The following is a 16,627-nucleotide window of genomic DNA, read 5'->3' as shown; positions in this document are numbered from 1 at the left end:
CTGTTACTGTTCTTGACACGGGATAAGCCAGGCGGGTCTATCGATCCCATCCTATTTCAATTGACCTCCAATGTGCAGAACGGCAAGAAGGAGAAGCCTATAAATGCCAATCAAACCATGAGGCTTTCATCATCAATGTGGCGCTTGAAAGAGAAAGAGAGAGATAAAGATATAAGTAGTGAGAATGTCGCTGGGGAATGGAATTGGGTGTGTCTGGGCTGCGACGCTCGTGGTGTTGAGCATATGGGTCTGGAGCGCAGCCGGGCAACTGGCAGTGAAGGTGGGGAGATGGAATCTTCTGGTAGAGAAGGGCGGGGTGTCGGCCATGCACATGGTCACCACGTACAAGAACACGGTGGTCATGTTCGACAGGACCAACTTCGGGCCCTCGCAGCTGCTGCTAGCGAATGGGACGTGCCGTGACAATCCGCAGGACCAGTACCTGACCCACGACTGCTATGCTCACTCCATCGAGTACAACATCGCCACCAACACCATCAGGCCGCTCATGATCTTCACTGACACCTGGTGCTCCTCTGCTGCTTTCGCTGCCAACGGTACCCTCGTTCAGACTGGCGGGTGGCGGGACGGAGCAACAGATATCCGCTACTTTGTTCCTTGCTCCGACGCCTCCTGCGACTGGGATAACTCTACGCCTGTCAAGCTTCTCAACAACCGCTGGTACGCCGCCAACCAGATCCTTCCCGACAACCGCATCATCGTCGTCGGGGGCACGGGCGTGTTTAACTACGAGTTCGTTCCCAGGAAGGCCGGGGAGGGAACTTACAACCTGCCCTTCCTCACCCAGACCCGAACCAGCTCCTCAGTGGAGAACAACCTATATCCCTTCCTCCACCTCTCCTCCGACGGCAACCTCTTCATCTTCGCCAACAAGGACTCCATTCTCCTCGACTACAAGAACAACGTCGTGCTGAAGACATTCCCCACGATGCCCGGCGACGGCCCGCGGAACTACCCTTCCACGGGGTCCTCCGTGATGCTGCCGCTCTCGGCCTCCGATGGGTTTACCAAGGTGGAAATCCTCGTCTGCGGTGGCTGCCCCGACGATGGCTACGCCGCCGCCAAGGCCGGCAACTTCACGGCCGCCCTGCGCAGCTGTGGAAGAATGGTCATCTCGGACGCCAACCCCTCGTGGAGCATGGAGGACATGCCCGGGCCAAGGACCATGTCGGACATGCTCATTCTCCCCAACGGTGAGATTCTCATCATCAACGGAGCGGCGAGGGGTGTGGCCGGGTGGGACATGGCCGACACACCCGTCTTCACGCCCTACCTCTACAGACACAGCCTCCCTGCCACCCAGAAGCGCTGGTACGTTCTCGCGGCTACCGCTATTGCCCGAATGTACCACTCCACTGCCAATGTCCTGCCTGATGGCAGAGTTATGGCCGGTGGCTCCAACCCCCACTTCGATTACAAATTCACCGGAACGCAATTCCCCACGGAGCTCCGGTTGGACGCCTACAGCCCTTACTATCTGGAGAGCGTCTACGCCGTCCTCCGCCCCAAGATCATCACGGTCTCTGCCCCTGCACCCAACGTCGCCTACGGCGCCACCTTCACCGTCACCTTCTCCGTCGCCTACGGTCTCACCAGCAGCAACGTGGTAAAGTTCAACGTCTACGCCCCGCCCTTCACGACCCATACCACCTCCATGAGCCAGAGGATGCTCTCCCTCTCCACATCCACACCCCTCGCCGCCCCAAACTCCAACACCGTCTATTCCTTCACGGTCACCGCTCCCCCATCGGCCGTCGCTGCTCCTCCCGGGTACTACATGTTCTTCGTCGTCAACGGCGAGATCCCGAGCGCTGGCCAGTGGCTCCACTTCTCCTAGAATTGCCACCATGCACCGAATAGAATGTGGTATTCCATTCTCTAATAACAGTGCAGCTGCGCATAATGCAAAGATAACATGCATGGCAACCTTTTAATAAAACAAATGATGAAGCATGTCGATTCTTTCTGTGAATGTGCTTCATGAGGCTTCCACAATTCCTCTCTGCATGGCGTGCTTGATTTCGAATACATCTGAATACATTAATATACCACGTATACTTTTATATTTCAATTTGGCATCTTACATGTTTTGCATATTTTACCACAACGAACATATATCTGTAATTGTAAAAAGGTGGGTTGATGCAGCAGGTCAATTTCAACTCACATAGAAATTAATAATTCCATAACAGAATATAGAATTCAAAAACTTTCAATTCATCATTCCTCCCAAAAATTGCTTCTATATGGTTCTCAAACTCTATTAAATAACACTAATACAAAAAATAGGAAATTTCAGAAATTTGGCAGATTTCGACAACAAGAGAAATATGCCATTTTTGATAAGTTCTTAAAAACCCCGGAAAGCAATTTTGAAGATTCCTAAATCTACCCTTTAATCTAAAAAGGTGAATTGCCAACTAATCTCCAAAATTTAGAAAGAAATTTCAAAGTTATTACAAACCCAAAAAATCAAAAAAACACCTAAGCTATTTAAAAGTGAAATTCGGAGGTCAAGATGGAATATCTGGCTCTCAAAAAAATAGTCGAAACAACCCCAACAAAGCTAGCTTAGCTGGAATCCACCTCAACTATATATTTTTAAAAAAACCTAGAAAAATCTAAGAAAACTCATATTCAAGTCAAAAGTTATGACTCTCCAAACTCCCTGCATCAATAGGGAACTAATCCTTGTTTCACTAAATTAATTTTTATAACCATGTATTTCTAATTTTAAAATAAATTAATTTTTTAGTCGTTAATTCTTCTTTTGGATTGCCAAGCTTGTATTTTCCTAGGGGTGTATTTGTTTTTTAATTAAAAAAATATTAAAAATATAATATCTTCTTAATTTTTGAAAAAGTTTCGGTCTTTTTTCAACTGCTCCTCTCTTGCATGATCACCCTTAAACATCACACACTAAATCAATTTTGATTTTTTAAGACTTTTAGTTTAGGAATCAAGACTTAGTTTGTGATGATTAAGTTGTCCCTTGTTGGCATCAGCTTGTACATACTATGAACACAACAAGTCATAGTTTTCTAGCTAAATGTCTCTGATAATGGCAGTATTATTATGTATTTTGGCACCGTCATAACCTATGATGCTTTGTGTGATGTCTAGTGTTGGTGGATTCTGCCAGAACTTTCAGCAACCAGTTGGAATCCAAATACTTCACAAGTAACGGTGGTCATTTTCTAGAAATGACAACGAATGGAGAAGCAAGAGATTGTTCTTCACTTCGCCAATTTTCAAGATGAAATTTGCAATAGAACATAAATACAGCCAAGCTTAACCGACACACTGGAACCATTGACTAATATTGGGTAGGAGTGGGCCTAGCCACTCTTAGCTAATAGCTTGGGGCCACTGTTATGCATTGGTCTTATGGTATTGGTTAAGAGTGGTTGAGCCTACTCCTAACCACTATTAGTCAATGGTTCGAGTGTGTCGGTTAAGCCACTCGCATAAATACAGGTAGTGTGTAAAATTTCATTCATCCCCAATTTGAACAAAAGAATCAGGGAATACTAAAGCAAGTCTGGCCCCTCCACTGTTTTTTAACTCCTTTTCAAATCCGCAACTCTTTTCATCTATCTGTGTGCTCAATATGCTTTATATACTAATTTGAAAATGTTTGGAAAAAGTTCTAATTTTTTTATTCTTCTAAAATGGCCCATTCATTTGTCTTCCTTGACTTTTAATTCAAACTTTTTTTTTAATTGTAAAAGTCTTGCCCACATTTTGGGGGTGGGTAAACACACTCTTATTTAGAAACGCAATGGTTCTAAATATATTATCTCAGTGATAATATTAGTATACTAAGTTCTATCAAACTTTTAATTAATATTGTTAGTTGTAATTGTTAATAAATATATAATTTTTTCCATTATACAACATAAGGATTTGTAGGTCAATTTCAAAGTATAATATATTATTAAGTTTCTTATGACAAGTAATAAAAATATATAATCTAAATTATTTATGATAAACAATAAAGAAATTATTTTGATAATTCAAATTGTAGTAACTATTTAGTTTTTCTTTCATAATTAAGATGAATAATTTTGTACAAGAGTAAGTAAAAATAATTTAAAATGAAGTAAAAATCAATGAGCTACTAGTTTTATTTTAACGTAAAAATATTATTTTCAATCTTTTTTGGAAGGTTCAACCCTCATCTCTTTTAGATGTTGGGGGCTCATTGTGAGCCTTTCAACTTCACCATTAGATTCTTTTACTATTTTTAAATTGTAAATAAATTATTAGTAAGTTTTGAATTTATTTATATACCATTTTAATTTTTAAATTTGAAAAATAAAAATAATTGAGATAAAATATAAAAAAAATTTCATATATTTATTATTTTTCTTCCTAAATATTGTTAACATGATATTTTTCATATTTTTTGTCTTATTATATTGTTCTTGTATTCTTCATCTTTTATAAATATTATTAATGATTTGACCATGCTATTTATTTAGTTTCTAAATTAAAAAATTACTTGAGAAAGCAATAAATGATTTATTCTTAATTGAATTCAAAATAATGAACAACATTCTAGTTTAATTATTATAGGAAATTATATCTAGTTAAAGGAAAAGTTAACTCACACCAATTCAAATTCAAAGAAATCTTCATACGGTGCTCGAATGTAAGCCTCATGCTTGACCCATTGAATATCACCACAATATAATAATCTAAAACACTTCTCAAATCCTATTCCATTTATAAATTCTTATAAATTAATATTATTCAAGTTCTTGGCATTAGCACCACTATTGTAAATTGAGTTGTTAACACCTCACAGTATGTGTTGTACAATGACAACTACCACCTACTCCCATAACTTCAAACCGTTGCTCAACAAAGGGACTCAAGCTCTCCTAGAGCTCTCGTTCTTAGTTATAGGGGATTTTCATCTTACTAACAATATAATCAATAAAAATAAAGACAGAGGCCTTAGCAACATTTTATTTGATGAATTTAAGCATGAGAAGTAAAAGATTGTATTAATATATGTAATCTTCAAAATTACACAACATAAAGTTAAATGTAGAAGCAATGCATTACAATATGATTGTAAGGTTAAAACAATAGGTCTACACTATGATTACAAAAATCCAAAATTTATATTAAATATAAAATATGACCTTTGGAGTAGAATCAACTAAGAAAATGGTGGGAATTTTAAAATGAGGCTCTTTATGTAATAGAACATAGAAGATATACCCACACATCTCAATTCATGCTTCCTCTAGTCACCTATACAATAACGAGAGTGTCTTAATATAATCTTACCAAAAAATAAAAAGATTGTATAAGGCATGGACTCAATAGCCACTCATGCCTATTTGTATTAAATTAAGCTTATACAAAATGTCTATGTATTATTACACAAACCATTTTCTTGAAAATCCATTAAATCACTATGCCATGGATCTTTGATTAAATATTTAAAAGTATATTTTTTCATTGCCAAGTAGTTTCTTAATATGATGTCTACATTAAATCTATTTTCCAAACTATCACACAACATCAACTACCCCCACCCTATTGACAAAGTTGATGCTTCAACTAATCTTCAACGCCATGCATTCAATGTTAATGTGTTGATCACCATTGTAATATGTAGGCTTCAACATGCATAGTTACTTTGGTCATTGCTTATAATTTTAGATTGCATGTTACCATTGGTTTTTGTAATTAGTTAGCTAGTTTGAATTGATAACCAGAAAATGTAATTGTTGATTTTATATAACAAATGCATGAAGGAAAAAATCCTCTATTCAGTACCTACTTTTAGAGAACACATTTCTTAGACAGAATTATGTCCATGGTATTTGAGTTGTTTGTGTCATAGCCAACAATGATTGTAAAATTTCTTTTAACTAAGGAATTATTTAAAAGATTTCTAATATGAATAAAAATCAAATAGCGTTTGTGTGTTAAGAATTTTTTTTCTCTATTTTCTTTGTTTTGTCTTAATTTGATCCATGTTTTAGATTATAGAAATGGTATCAAAGCATCAAGATTGGGACCTGCCAAAGACAAGAGCATGGGAATTGGATTATTCTAGAGGCATTTTGAATAAATTATCTAGTTTGAAGAACTATGGAAGAAGAAAATTGAGGGAAAATTTAGATGTCTTCTGTAAAGTAGTCAAAAGAAATCAAGGGTCTCTAAAAAGTTTGAAAGAAATATGTTTTCATAGATAGTTGAGATAAAAATAGAAACCAAATTGTTTGATGTGCCCATGGTCAAAATAAAGAAGGTAGAGCACATGGTAGACGATATCCCCATCCACGATTCAAGGAGGAATGTTGAGTTTGGAGTTCCAAATTTAATAGAATTGTCCATATTTGTTGCCATCAAAGAGAATACACCAAAACTAGAGAGTGTGATTAACATTTAAAATTGAAGGTTGTTGAAACAAGAAGATTTTGATTTAAAGCATATCGCAAAAGAAAAAGTAAGTATTGAAAAGGATCCAATGAAGAGTTTTAAATTCTTGGGAGAGAAAAGATCACAAGTAGTATTGGAAAATATGGGTACAAGAAAATGATATCAATACTTTTATTTTTCATGGGAATATTGAAGATTCATAAATATTAAAGGAGATCTATTTCATTTCAAGAATAGTTCCCACTAGTATAGGTAATACATTTGTGTAAATAAATTATTTAATGAACAATAAGAAATCCAAGAGAAAGGGTAAAGAAAGAGAATAAAATTTTGACTTGTGATTTAAAGATGTATTGAATGATGAATTAATGAAATTGGAATAGTCAAATTTAAAATTGTTAAATACTATTAAGAATTTGAGAAAGGATATTTCTAAGAAAGTTTGAAAAAGTAAAAATTTTGAGAAGGATAATTAAAAGAGGATTGGTTAGAATTAGTGCAAGAAAATAAACTAAGTGTAAGAGATATAGGGATTGATTTTGTTATAGTGCAATATAAGAGTAGATAGTTCATTATGAGAAATTGGAGTGTATCAACATGTGCACTTGAGTGTCTAGATGTGCACACGCACATAATTGAAAAAAATTCTATGAATCATATATAAGTTTTATTTTGAAGAGGAAAATTGGTTGAGTTTTATCCAATTGTATTGTAAAGAATGTCAATTTTAATTACAATAGAACAAAAAATACATTAGAATAATTTGTAGTTAAGATCATAATTTTATTGCACTCAAAATTAACACATGTTGAGTGACAACTAATACTTGAATAAATATTATTTTACTTTACATAATGTAACTATACAAACTATAGTTAGTGACCTATATTTGTTAGTGACTTTAAAATATAGGTTGAAAAGAGACTATGATAATATATACTAGATTTCAATCTTCTAAAAGAATATTAGCTCATTGACCAAATTATTTGGTACTTCATGACATCCTTCAAAACCATTTGAAATATACATTTTGCAATTAGTATCATTTTCCCAAAGTGTTGTTATGGAATTTAAGTCTAGATTTATTAAAGGTTTCTGAAATATTCATTCTCATTTTAACAAATTTATGTCTTATTAAAATATTTATAGGAAATAATTGTTCTTTACATATGGGAGAAGAGACAAAATTTAAACTACCTAGGAATTGATTTTCTTACCATATAATAGAAAATAAGACATGTCATCATAATAAATAGACATATATGAATCGACATGTGTACTTGAATGTGTACAGAGATACACAAAAATTTGTAGTTTTGATTATCAACCATATATTGTTTCTATTTTGAATAGGGAAAGATGTTGAATTCAACTTGATTTCATCATTAGGATTGTCAAATTTTAATACAATGAAATTAGACTATATTATAGTAATTTATAGATGATATGCATGTAAACTAGCGATCAATGGGATTATAATCTACATTGTGTAGCTTAAATTTGTAATGAAATAACTTTATCGAGGAAAAATGTGATCAAATAATAGTACAATCTTTTGAAATTAGTGTTTGAGGGTGCAATATAAAAGGCCAAAGAAATGGTTAAAACTAATTGACACTATAGGAGGACACATTCTTTGTTATTGCATAAACTATAGTGGAAAGAAATCTAACGATTGAACGTGATAATTAGGGCTCTCTAAATTTTAATAGTTGAAATATTATCAAATTCAAAGATGAACTAGTTTCAATAAAATTGATAATCTCCTAAAGAATTTTCATTAGATACCTTAAATTTGACGATGAACTAAAGTGGAAGGTAAGTAAAAATGAGATTATTGAGGGCTTCATCTTAGAAAGCATAATACAATCAATGTATAAAATTGGTTAAAGGTAAGACAATGGTTACAGAGATTAATGTTATTTATAACTATTTTCAATCATATTATGAGAATATTGTAAGAATTGAATTGACGCCTTCTAGGCAATTGCTATTGTAATAACCCCAACAAGTTATAACTTCTTCAAACACCAAAATCTTCTCTACTTTAGTTGTTTGATATTTTTGTCAAATAGTTTGCAAGCAAGCTCTGATACCAATGTAATAACCTCAACAAGTTATAACTTCTTCAAACACCAAAATCTTCTCTAGTTCAATTGTTTGACATTTTGTCAAACACTTTTTAAGAAAGCTTTGATAAGAATGTAATATCCTCTTACAAGGAACTAATATGCAAGTGCAATTCTTTTGGTATTTTCAATGCAAATACATGGAAACTAGATATGAAATGCAAAACAATTGACATATAATAATAACTACAATAATGCCAAAATTTGATTCTGAAATATCATAGAAAAATCATATCCTTGTGAAGTAATAGTTACAAGAGGAACCTAATAATAGTAATGCAAAAGAATGGAAATGAATCAAACAAAGATACTGTAGTGCAACATCATGCATGCATATTGTAACAGCCCAAAATCTATTCTCCAATTTAAGCACAAATAGAACTCTTGAATTGAAGCTCTCCTGAATACCAAATTCAATGGATATTTCACCACCTCAAATGGTTGCAACACTCAAGAGTTGACATTCTCCAATGGCTAACTAAAATCAGAAACCTTATTTACTTCTCCCAACTTAATATCAAATACAATTCACAATAATTATATACAATAATCGGATGATAAACAATGAAGCTCTCACCTCTATTTATACTTTTCCTTCACCCTTCTAGAAGGAAATAAAATATTTAATAATTGCATTCTCTAGAAGTTTCTCCCTTTCCAATAATTAATGTATGAAATTAAATTACTAGAAGTTCCCCCCTTCCAATAATTAATGCACTCACTAGAAGCTTCTCTCTTGCAATACAATAATTATTTGTGCTTCTAGAAAATTAAATTACTTAAAGTTTCCCCCTTCCAATAATTTATGCACTCTTAATTAATTAAATTAATTAAATATAAAGTCACCTTTTATTTTAATTTATTTAATGACTTTATAAGAAATTAATTTAATCAATTTCTCCTTATTTCTCCACTTAGCCTTCAGAGAATGTCAAGGCTAAGAACTCCACTGAGATGCTAAAATGATGGGGACGTTATAATTTGCCCTCCCTAAAATTGCTTGTCCTCAAGCAACTTCAAGTCCAGATGCTGCAAAATCTCCTCATTCTCCCATGTTGCATCCTCTACTGGCAAGTTCTTCCATTTCACAAAATACTCCCTTATAGTGCACTACCTCAAGTTCCTTTCCCTAAAATTAATGATAGCCTCTAGCACCAATATTAATTTTCCCTCATCATCAGATGGTGGGAACATTGTAGAAGGAAAAATATGATGCCCTAGTGCCTTCTTGAAGTGTGACACATGAAAAAAAATTTGTCCCTTGCTCTCTACTGGCAAATCTAACTCATAAGCTACCTCTCCCATTTTCCTAATAATCCTGAATGGACTATAGTATTATGGCTTAAGTTTCTCGGCACCACTCTTCTTGAGAGTAGATTGATGGTAAGGCTGCAACATAAGATATACCATATCTCCAACCTCAAAAGTCAACTCTATCATCTTCTAGTCTACATACTGCTTTTGCTGAATTCTATGCCTTGGTTATATTATCCTTGAGAGTCTTAACAATGTCTTGACTCTCCTACAAAAAATCACCTGCATTGGGCACTCTACTGTTACTCAAAAGTATATCTATAAAATTGGGTGCTTCATACCCATACAGGGCCATAAAGAGTGACATCTGAATATACATGTGATAAGTGGTGTTGTAGAAATACTCATAGAGATAAATCCATTTTACCCATACCTTTTTTTGCCCTACTATATAATTTATGAGATATCCCTCCACCCATTTATTCACTATCTTTTTCTGACCATTTGTTTGAGGGTGGTGGCTAGTACTCAGAGTGAGATCTATTGCACACAACCTAAATAGCTCCTACTAAAAATGGCTCATAACCCTATTGTCTCTGTCACTCACAATGCTCTGAGGTAAGTCATGTAGTCTAAATATCTCCTTAAAGAACAACTCTACCACCTATGTGGCAGTGTATGTAGTAGTGATCGGAAAGAAGTGTGCAAACTTCATAAGGTGATCCACAACCACATATATGCAGACCCTATCTTGGGCTCTAGGCAGTCCTATGATGAAGTCCATAGATAAACACTCCCACTTCCTATCAGGAATCAAAAGTGGCTGAAGTAAACCACCTAGATAGGAGTGTTCCTTCTTATTCTACTGGTAGGTGAGACACTCCCTAATATACTTAAGTACTTCTACTTTGAGCCCTTTCCATGTGAAGTTCTCTCTAATTTGCTGGTATGTCTTGTAGAAATCAGGATGTCCTACCATAGGTGAATTACATGAAAATATTTTAGAACCATCCTCCTCATGGTTGAGCCTGGAACCAAAAATATTCACCCTTTGTAAATGATGGGCTGATTCACAAGGGTGTAACTACTATCTTGAATAGTTCCATCTATGAATCTGGTGGTCTATGCATCCTTTGCATATTCTACAAGGATCAAGTGTCTCCAATCCTGCGATATGTATGTCAATAAGCTCAAATGGGGCCTATGTGATAAATCATCAGCAACTACATTCTGTGTCCCTTTAAAATATGTAATATCAAGATCATTAGATAGAAACTTGCTCACCCACTTCTACTGCCTATCATTGAGATCTTGCTACCCTAAAAAGTGTTTTAGGATATTATGGTTGGTTTTGATACAAAATTTGCTAACTACCAAATATTTCCTGAATTTAGCCAAAGCATGTATAATAGCTAACATCTCGTTATCATATATGCTGAAGGTCAGCTTTGGCCCTCTTAATTTCCTACTCTCATAAGTAATAGGGTGCTTCTTCTGCATAAGCATTGCTCCAATGCCCTCTCCAAAAGAATCATAGTGTAGCTCAAAAGGTTTTCTAAAATTTGGTAACACTAACACTAGACAGGAAGTCATCAACTCCTTAAATTTCTCAAAACACTGTTGTGCCTCAGGATTCCACAAGAAAGCTCCCTTTCTCATCAAATCTATCAAGGGAAAATCTATTTTTGAGAAGAAGCAAGCTCCATGAAGTTCATCTATCAACTCATCAATCCTTGTAATGGGGTACCTATTTTTAATTGGCTTCCTATTAAGCACCCTATAATCAATGCACATCCTTAATGTCCCATCCTTCTTCTTCACCAACACCACTGAACAAGTGAAAGGAGACTTACTTGGTCTAATGTGGCCCATAGCAAGTAACCCCTTTATGGTTTTTTCAATTTTATCCTTCAACTTCTTTAGATGCTTATAAGATGTAATCATGATGGGCTTAGCACCCTCCTCTAACTCAATGATGTGCTTAATACCCGTATCTGGTGGTCTACCTAGTGGAATGTAGTGTTTAACTCTAAGCTTCTGAATATCAGGAGGATATTCAATCTTTTGTTGTCCCTCCTGTAATGGCATTAACATGCACTCTGTTGTCCACTCTACCTGATCATGTCGAATCAATATAGCCATCCTCTAGAAAGAGACCATTTTGGAATCATTGTTCCTAATTGCCTTAAGAATATGTGTCTTCCCATTAACTTTAAACTTCATCTCTATCTCCTTGAGATTAAGAGTGTACTCACCAATATTATGCAACCAACTCATCCCAAGGACTATATCTATATTTCCCATGGGAACAACATAGAAATTTTCCTTAAAGGCATAATTATTAACTTCTAATGGGAGTCTAGTGATCTTATGATCACAATTGAGGACATAGCTATCAGCTACCCTCACTATAATTCCCCCAAACTCCTTTGTTTGTATTTCATGCCTCTCCACCAACCTGGCATCAATAAAATTATGAGTGGCACCAGTATCAACCAAAGTTATATCTTGATGTCTAGCAAGTACTCCTCTCATTCAAAATGATCCTTCTTGTTTAATACTAGTGAGATGAGCTTCCCTAAGTTGCCCATCTCCTTCCCCATCCTTGAACTCCATTTTAGACAAGTTTTCAGCCTTGTCTCCATTTTTTTCACCATCTATTTCCTCCATATTAGATTTTGGGTCTAAATTATCTAATTCTAATTCCTCATAGTATGCCCACATAACTCTGTTAGCTATTCCCTTTGGTCTAAGAGGATAGTCATGGTTTGCATCATAAGTTCCCTTATAGTAGAAACATATTTTTTTTTTCTCAAATCATTTAATGTTCCCCTGTCAAAAGGTGCTAGAGTTTTATCTTTAGAAGCATTTTAAAAATCCATCCTCTCTAGTTTTTTATAAAATGGTTTGTTATCCTTACTAGAAGATGCTCCTTTGGATTGAAATTTGTTTTTTGGGACTACATGCTCCATACTTCTTTTCTTTTCCATAGCTTCCTATACTGGTTCTTCTGTAACAAAGGTAGGATGTGTGGGCCTGTCTATTATTTTTGAAAGAGTTCTATGAGCTCTAGGTTATCCCACTATACTCCTATTATCCTCTTGTTCGTGATTCTATCTATCCTATGGATTCATGTGCTCAACCATGGTGGTGAGTGTCTACAAAGCCTAAGCCATCTGCTCTTGTCCTATAACCATTACTCTATAAAATTCCCTTATTTCCTGATCCTCATTTCTATTGTCTCTTGGGGGGCTACTCTTTTGCCTATCACCTAGGGTATCTGGTTGCTTGTAAAAATCTTGTTCCCTATCAAATAAAGCTTTCCTATAAGTGGAAAATCTATGAGAGCCAACCCCAAGTGGCTGCATGTGATTGCTAAACCCGCAAGATAGCAGGATTTAGCTCTGATACCAATGTAATAACCCCAGTAGGTTATAACTTCTTCAAACATCAAAATTTTCTATAGTTCAGTTGTTCGACATTTTTGTCAAACACTTTGCAAGCAAGCTTTGATACCAATGTAATAATCCCAACAGGTTATAACTTCTTCAAACACCAAAATCTTCTCTAGTTTAGTTATTCAATATTTTTTCAAACACTTTTCAAGAAAGCTCTGATACCAATGTAATATCCTCTTACAAGGAACTAATATGGAAGTACAATTCTTTTGGTATTTTCAATGCAAATACATGGAAACTAGATATTAAATGCAAAACAATTGACATATAATAATGATTATAGTAATGCAAAATTTGATTTTGAATTATCACAACAAAATCATATTCTTATGAAGTAATAATTACAAGAGAAACTTGATAATAGTGATGCCAAAGAATGGAAATGAATCAAACATAGATACTACAATGTGACATCATGCATGTGTATTGTAGTAGCCCAAAATCTATTCTCCAATTTAAGCACAAATAGAACTCCTAAATTGAAGCTTTCTTGAATACCAAATTCAATGGATATTTCACCACCTCAAATGGTTGCAACACTAAAGAGTTGACATTCTCTAATGGTTGGCTAAAATCAGAAACCTTAGTTTCTTCTCCCAACATAATATCAAATGCAATTCACAATAATTGGATACAGTAATTATATGATAAACAATGAAGCTCTCACCTCTATTTATATTTTTCCTTCACCCTTCTAGAAGGAAATAAAATATTGAATAATTGAATTCTCTAGAAGTTTCTCCCTTTCCAATAATTAATGTGCTTTTAGGAAATTAAATTACTAGAAGTTTCCCCCTTCGCATAATTAGTGCACTCTCAATTAATCAAATATAAAGTCACCTTTTATTTTAATTTATTTAATGACTTTATAAGAAATTAATTTAATCAATTTCTCCTTATTTCTCCACTTAGCCTTCAGAGAATGTTAAGGGTAAGAACTCCACTGAGATGCTAAAAACATGGGGACATTATAGCTATCCAGCCCCATTGTTTGCCATGGCTAGATTTCAGATGCCATCATCCATACCATATCTATGCTTGTGTGTATATACCATCCTGATGTCTTTTCCTCATCTTTTTTTTGTGTTGTGTTAGGGTTAAGATGATTAAGGTACAAAAATATTGGATGTAGACATAGATTTCATGTCATAGTGAATGCATATTTAACGCCATTGTTGGGACTTCTAGAGATTTGACGTTACAATTGTAGGGAAACGAGTCATCAATACAATTGGAGGGATTTCGAGAAATAAATTTGAGGTAATGAAGAGAATGCATCAGTATTGTAGTTTTTAAACCTTGCTTCCTCTATTCTACCTAGATCGACCTATGCACAAGGTAATTCTTATCTTCTTTTAGATTTTTTCTATAGGATTTACATCGCAAATTAATAGTATATATATTTAAACTTAGATTTTCATTCTAAACTCTTAGTTAATAGTCTAAAATAATCAAAATATAGTTATTTAAATTTAGCTAAGATTACATTTTTTTTATAGAATCTGATATGGCAATGGACACCATCTAAAATAATCAAAATATAGTTATTTTAAAATTAGTTAAGATTGCATATTTTTTACAGAATCTGATACAATAACCAACACCATCTGCTAAAGTTTTTCTATGTTCTTAAAGGTACGTAGACCCTCCTCTTCTCTTCCATAAATATTCAAATGTAATCCTCCTTTTCAAAAATTTGGTAATAAAGAAGAGTTAGATATCACATCTCTTTAAACATTATCAGTAAGTAGAAACAGTGAGATATCTCTTTAATTTTTTGTCATTAAAATTTTCATAGAAAAGGCCATAATGAATCTTAAAACCAAAAAAAGCTCAAAAAATTCCCTCAACCCTTGGATTTATTTTTGTATGCATAATCACATAATCACCTCACAAAAATTATGAAGCATTCTAAGAATCAATATAATAAAAGGTATAAGTAAAATTTTGTTTTTTTATTCAGAGTGGAAGAGTTTGATTGTTTATGAAATTAGGAAAAACAATTTATTCAACATTCAAATAACACTTTCATAGATCTATTAAAAGATAAATACAATATAATAAGTTTTATTTTATTAAATAATATTAAACAATGAAATGTTTTCTTTTTATTATATTAGCCTACATTTTATATTTAATAATTATGAACTTCAAAAGCAATCAAATTTCTATAAGTTCAAATATATTAAAAGATATAATTAATATTCTCATTATTAAATATCCTTGTATTAGCATTAATAAAAAAATCATTTTGTAACATCAAAAGTATTATGTATTCAATTTTTATCTAAAATAAAAATATAATTTAAAAGAATATATATCATATTTATGTGTTTAATTGATTTTATCAATAAAATTTTAAAATATTTAATTATCTATTTAATATTTAATAATACTCATTTTGTCCAAGTGAGTGTTTATGATTATGCAAGGTCTTTGTATGTCAAGAGACATTCTATACAATGGAAGTACAAATGCCCACCACAAGATTATGCCAAAAAAAGTTCTTCATCGATAAAAAAGAATTGGGAGCAGTTACAAACTTTTAAATCATAAAATACCAAAAACATTCATGAAATAATAGCTCACTCAAATAACACAAATCTAAATGAATTTAAAGTAAAGTAGAAATAATAGGTGGTCAAATATTAGAAAGCCAAACGGCATGCCTGGATTAATAGGGCCCAAAATAATAGGCCTTCAAAAATTACTTAAAATAAGAAATAAAACTAATAAAAAAAATTAATAGTACAATTTAGGCCACCTATAAAATAATTTAATAATAAAAATATTAATATTTAATGAAAAATGTGTGTGTGTGTGTGTGTGTGTGTATATATATATATAATTAAATTAAAATTAAATTTTTTTTTAAAAAAATTAAAAACAATATTCAAATTATTGAAACCCACAGCGACTGTAGGGGTTATACCTTGCATGTCGTGGGTGATGACAGATTGTCACTACTGACAATAAAAGTAACTGTCGCCACTGACATATGTCAGTGGCAGTAGTTACTATCACTGTCAATCTTGATAGTTCTACCAAGGTGGTGTGTGCATGTAGTGATGGTGGGTGTACATGGCACTGCCATGGTTTTTATTGTGTTTCCCATTCACATTCCCTCCTTCATGCATGTGTCATTTTGTTTCCACTTTTTCCAAGATTGTTTATGTTTATTTAATGCATTTTATTTTATTGGCTATTCAATTTTTAATAAATGAATATGCCATGCAAAATATTACATGGCGTAGGAGACAAAAAGTTTTTGTGGGGGAGAGGAAGAGTTAGTTTCACTGATTATATAAGAATGTTTCCATTTCATTCTTATGTTGCAAAGAAGAGTGCATTTACAGATAG

The 16,627-nt window shown here is 33.8% G+C and overlaps 1 pseudogene; it reads left to right on the top strand.

The window, feature by feature from the left end:
• The first annotated feature begins 184 nt into the window (after positions 1 to 184).
• Positions 185 to 1,858, top strand: LOC149547039 (aldehyde oxidase GLOX pseudogene; annotated as a pseudogene).
• The last annotated feature ends 14,769 nt before the right edge of the window (positions 1,859 to 16,627 follow it).

Source organism: Cupressus sempervirens, chromosome 7, assembly GCF_028749045.1.
Source record: "Cupressus sempervirens isolate cs-2001-9-10 chromosome 7, ASM2874904v1, whole genome shotgun sequence".
Taxonomy (NCBI): domain Eukaryota; kingdom Viridiplantae; phylum Streptophyta; class Pinopsida; order Cupressales; family Cupressaceae; genus Cupressus; species Cupressus sempervirens.
The sequence above is the reverse complement of the archived record's forward strand: the minus strand, read 5'-3'. Positions and strand labels throughout refer to the sequence as shown.